The following is a 6,163-nucleotide window of genomic DNA, read 5'->3' as shown; positions in this document are numbered from 1 at the left end:
AGTGATTGCTGGATGTGCATAAATGTTCTGGTTTAGTAATGGTTGCCAGATTTGATCTGTTCTTGGATGTTTGGGACAATTAACCACATGTTATGACCTGAACTTTTGAAACATACAGAACTGTTTTACTTTCATCATCCAAACATGAGCCATTGTAATTGGATTGATTTTAGACTGAGTTATTTATGTGGAATTTTAATCATTATGGGACCAGATCATTTTGATCTGCTGAGGTAGGTGGAGGTTTGTTGGCTGCAGGTGTCTGTCAGAATCTGAAGGTGGAAGCATTGTTGGTGTTTGAGGGAAGAAGTTGTAAGTAGAGGACCAGGCTGCATCTTCCTGCAGGTTGGAGGCTGTAACTGCAGGTTCCTGACAGACGCTGTAGGTGGAGGTTGGAGTCGTCTATGAAAATCTGCAGACAGTTGTTGGATGGTGTAGGTGGAGGTTTTGTCTGCAGTTGTTTTGAAGATGGATGCAACAGCTGCAGGTTCCTGATAGAAGCTGCAAGTGGAAGTTAACAGAGGTCAGAGACAGAACAAGTCTCTTCAGCTGCACTGCATATAAATGGCTGAGATCACTGATGGCTGCTGTAGAGTGAATGTGGTTGTAAAAGGCTGCAGGTGGAGGTGAGATATAGATGTTTTTCAGAATCTACAGGTAGCAGCAGCAGCTTTGGATTCTGGTTGAGGCTTTTGGTGAAGATTGACAGAAACTGGAGATAGAGCAAGACTCTTCAGCTGTTCGAGGCAGAATTCAATGACAGGAGAAGTTTTAGGTGGATCATGTGTCTGCAGTGGTCTGCAGGTGGAGGATTCATCAGCAGAAAGCTGCTGTAGTATGAAGACACATTTTATAGAGGCTATGCATGAAGAATGTCATGGGGCACTTAAGTTTTGTTTTGCTGCAGGCAGAGGTTGATGTTTGGTTTACATGTGGATGATAGAAGCTGCAGAAAAGCAGTGAAGAGGCTGCAGATGGAGGAGGAACAAGGTGCTTCAGCTGGTTTGGAGGTTGTTTGTGTCCTGATGACTTCTGGATGGAGCTCAGACTTGGAGAAATCCAGTGAAAGTGTTGATTTTAGACACACACACCAACAAAACAGCATGACAGATCAAACAGTGAAATGAATTCCCGGTGAACTGTGAGTCTGTTTCACATTCATTAAGGTTGTTTGTAAACATTTAATTCATCACAGAAATAAAACAGAGAGAAAAGTCTAACTTGATCCAGTGAAGCAGAAGCTGTTAGTTGAGTGTTTGTGATGTCTGATGGTCAGTACTGATCTGGTCCAGGTGGAGGCGCTGTAGCTCCAAGAAACAGCAGAGTTTTGAGTGTAAAACAGGAAAGAAATGCATTCGCGCACAGGTAAATCGTCACAACAGGCAGAAGCAGAGAAAACAGAATGCCTCGATCCACCCTGATGTTGATTCATGAAGCATAAAGAGACTGGGTCCCGCTGTATTACTCAGGCTGCACTACAGCGTCTATTCACAGGCGCGATCCCACTACTGAGCGGCACGGGGGCTTTGACCTGCTCCGTGTCCGACCTGGGCCGGTGCACCCCTCCTCAGACGACCTGGTGGTCCCGGGCTCCCCCAGGAGCACCATATCGATACCGAACTTAGTGCGGACACCCGATCGGCATAGTCCACTGCAGCTCAGAGCTCCTGAGCTCAAACGATCCTCCAGCCTCAGCCTCCCGGTAACTTGGATTACAGGCGCGCGCCACCGCACCCGGCGAGAAGCTCCGTTCATTTACGGAGGTTTGGAGAGAGCAGAGGTGACGTCATCACGCTGCAGCAACACCTGGACATGTAAGAAACAGAAAGACTATTTGTAGTATGTTCTGATATCAGTATTTGAACACGTTGACAAAGATCACTGGTGACAAAACTTTTTAAAATAAAAAAATATTTTATTATCAAGAGTCTTTAAAATGTGTGAACATTTTTTTTTCCAAATAAATTTCATCATTTTATCCTGAAAATTATTCTCAGAATTTCACTGCGTTGTGATGCACAGTGTGTGAAACTAGTACATAAAGTTTAATGTATAACAGGATAAATATAAAGAAAAAAATCCATCTCCAAATTTGAAGCACATCAATGAAATCAACACAGCATCACTTCTTCAACAGTTTCCTCTACAGTCACTTTGCAGACTGCTAGTCTTCACCTTGTTCCTGTACTCAGTGATCCCATTTCACAGTTAGATGTTGTTTGTTTTTATAAAAACTGTTTCACTTAGAAGTCAATGAGTACAAAATCAAAATATTCAACTTGCAAATTTTGCCCATAAACAATAATATAGTATAAAGGAATAGGCTATAATCCACCACTTTATTTCTTCACTGGGGGTGAAACAAGAAGTTTCATCACAGTTCTGGATCAGAATTTGTTGCCAGATTTGGATTTGTTTTGTTGTTTGGATTCAGGATTAAGTTGTTACATTTTCTCACATTCAGAGAGACAATAAACCACATGAAGTGACCTGAATTTGGGGAATATACAGAACTTTTAGTAGTTGGGTTGATTCTGTGTCAAGTTATTCATGTGAGGTTTGGGTCATGATGGTGTCAGATCATTATAAAATCCTGAGGTAGGTGGAGGTTTGTTGGGCTGCCAGAATCTGCAGTTGGAGACAGAAGCTGCAGGTTGTAGGTAGAAAGTAAAACTGAGGCTATCTGACAAAATGGGCAACTGGAAGTTTTAGGTGAAGCTTTAGACTGAAGTTGTTTACCAGAATCTACAGGTGGAGGCATTACTGGAGTCTGAATGCAGAAGTTATAGGTGGAGGACTGAGCTACAACTTTCTGCAGGTTGGAAACTAACTGCAGGTTCCTGATAGAGGCTGTCATTGAAGGTCTAATTTGTCTTTGAAAATCTGCACATAGATGTCAGATGATGGAGGCTCATTGTGCTTCTGCTGCCTCCCACAATCTGCAGATTGGAGCTGTAACTGCAGGTTCCTGTCAGAGGCTGTAGGTGGAGGCTAACAGAGGTCACATATAGAACAAGTTTCTTCAGCTACACTGCATCATCCATATACAGCCTCTGAGTGCCTCAGTATCAGTTAAGCATCGTTTAAACACCACAGCCTACCTGAGTATTGTTTCTAACCACGTCCATCCCTTTATGACCAGAGTGTACCATCTTCTGATGGCTGCTTCCAGGAGGATTACACATTATGTGACATAGTTCAGATAATCTTAAACAGTTTTTTGAACTTCACACTGAGTTCTCTGTACTCCAGTGGCCTCACAGTCACCAGATCTAAATCCAATAGAGAACCATGGGGATGTGGTGGAACAGGACATTCTCATCATGGACGTGCAGCCGACAAATCTGCTGCAACTGTGTGATGCTATCATGTAAATATGGACCAACATCTCTGAAAAATGTTTCCAGCACCTTCTTGAATTGATGCTCACACACACATAATTCAGACAATTAAAATGTAGAGGTTACTGGCAGTGAACAGACAGTGTAAAATATTTGAATTCACGAAGGATGCTTGTGGACGATTAATTCATCAGAGAAACAAAACAGAGAGAAAAGTGTGACTTGATCCAGTGAAGCAGAAGCTGTTAGTTGAGTGTTTGTGATGTCTGATGGTCAGTACTGATCTGGTCCAGGTGGAGGCGCTGTAGCTCCAAGAAACAGCAGAGTTTTGAGTGTAAAACAGAAAACAAATGCATTCGCACACAGGTAAATTCTCCCGACAGGCAGAAGCAGAGAAAACAGAATGCATCAATCCAGCCTGGTGTTGATTCATGAAGCATAAAAAGACTGGGTCCCGCTGTATTACTCAGGCTGCACTACAGCGTCTATTCACAGGCGCGATCCCACTACTGAGCGGCACGGGGGCTTTGACCTGCTCCGTCTCCGACCTGGGCCGGTGCACCCCTCCTCAGACGACCTGGTGGCCCCGGGCTCCCCCAGGAACACCATATCGATACCGAACTTAGTGCAGACACCCGATCGGCATAGTCCACTACAGCTCAGAGCTCCTGAGCTCAAACGATCCTCCAGCCTCAGCCTCCCGGTAACTTGGATTACAGGCGTGCGCCACCGCACCCGGCGAGAAGCTCCGTTCATTCACGGAGGTTTGGAGAGAGCAGAGGTGACGTCATCACGCTGGACATCACGTGATGAGAAAAAAATATTTAAATAAAGAATATTCTATAATCGGGAGTCTTTCAAATGTTTTTTCAGCTGTTTGTTCGTCATTTCATCCTGAAAATTATTCTCAGAATTTCACTGTTCTACGCACAAGCAACTAATGTTTACAGTAATGCAACAAATTTAAGAAATTCAACATAGTATAAAGTGCAATGTTTCCACTTGAAACGTGATTTCCAATTTTCTCATACCTCGGCTTAACTTTTGCCTGGCTGTTGCAAGAAATGGGGAGGCCTACCTGTTTTAGGGAGAGGAGAGAAGCAGGTGAGACAAGGACAGTAATAGTACTTCCAGCTACAGAAAGCCCAGGTGCTTTGCCTTGGACCACTTGATTTCATCAACACCATCAACCTCCAATAAACCACAACAAGAGGAGAGTCAGCAGGACAGAAGGAGAAATGAAGGTGGTGGAGAATGATGAAGGTGAACAAAAGAACTACACAGATCATGAGAGTGAGTGAGCCGGTGTAAATGAGGAAGAGGGAGTGGTGTGTGTAGAGAAAGACCAAATCAGATGGTGCATGAGGGGCCTGTTGTATCGGGTGATCGGGCAAATGAAAGTGTGCATGAGACAGCAGGTCAGTGGTGGTGAGGTTGGCAGAAAGAGAAGATCAGAGGTCATCAGCAACTGTACAACAACCATGATGGTGACTGGAAAACAACGCTGCTCCTGCTTCTCCTCCTCCTACTAATGCGGTCCAGGATGTGGATGAACATTTTCGGCTGAACGCCTGACAGAAGACAAGTGCTAAATTCTAGATCCATCATCTCATATTCGAGGTCAAGTTACCCAGTAAATACACAACAGTTAGATCTATTATTTGGTATCGGCTTCCCTCAAGCTTGAGTCATCAAACAAAGACCTGGTGGTTTGTGGGTTCTACACAATATCTTAGCTGTACCTGGAAGTACATTCTTCTGGACAGAGACCTCAGATGTTGTACCTTGAATCTGATTGAGCCACTTTCCCAGTTTTGGAATCACTTTGGATTTGACCATCCACATCTATTCCAGTTGTTCCTTAAGCTCTTGGTACCTCTTGATCTTTCCATCCTCCTTCTTCCTGATGTTACTGCGAGCTGGGATCTGCTGAGGTCCCATAGGTAGTAATGGCCAGCTGAAGCTTTCTGAAGTATTGAGGCTTGTACCCAAAAAGGGTTCATTACTCAAATCGTTTCAACACAGTTCTCTTTTGTGGCATCTGGTGGCTAAAAGTATGAAGCGCAACGTGAATCTACAACTTGAAATGAACTGCTTCGTTACGGTTTCCCACTCTACAGAGTTGAGTCGACAGCTTCTGTTTAATATCATGTGACAGTTCTGTCTATTATCAGGCTATCGTTGTGGTGCCATGAACATGCATTTTTTTGGGTGGAAAAAATGCTCTTATGTGTACTCGATAAATAAATGATTTTGATGAATAAACTTTCCTTTTTTAAACATGTAAAGTGTTATGGAAAATCTGTAATGTAAAGAGAAGAATGAGGAGGCAGACTCAGATGGCTTAGGTTGAGAGTAAGGTTTACTGATGTCAATGAGCAACGCAGCAATGTGAGCACTGGCAGCATCATTTCTGAGGATTCTCTTCAACCTTGGGTATGTAAGGAGTTAAGGAGGAAGGCCATTTTTAGATTATGGCCCGATATGCAGACAACTTGTCTGCTCAAGAACGTCAATCAGACAATATCTAATCATAACCACATCATGTTTTCAGTACAGCATTTGTCTTTGCATCATTTGCCTGTCTCGGGGCCATATTCAGCACAGAGAGAGCCTAAACATGCATAGAGCCTCAGTTTGATAGAAGCAAATAGGAACAAGAGTCAAAGATGATAATCTGTAGGATAATTTGAGGTGATCTATAGGAGCTACAACTTAAAGTGATTGAAGCTAACAGATGGAACCTGCATGATATTCTGAAATGTCTTCCACTTACAGCTACAAGGAAGTACCTCAAAAAGAGGAAAGAGAGTAATTTTTCC

This window comes from Acanthochromis polyacanthus, chromosome 15 (genome assembly GCF_021347895.1).
Source record: "Acanthochromis polyacanthus isolate Apoly-LR-REF ecotype Palm Island chromosome 15, KAUST_Apoly_ChrSc, whole genome shotgun sequence".
Taxonomy (NCBI): Eukaryota; Metazoa; Chordata; class Actinopteri; family Pomacentridae; genus Acanthochromis; species Acanthochromis polyacanthus.
This window is presented reverse-complemented; position numbering follows the sequence as displayed.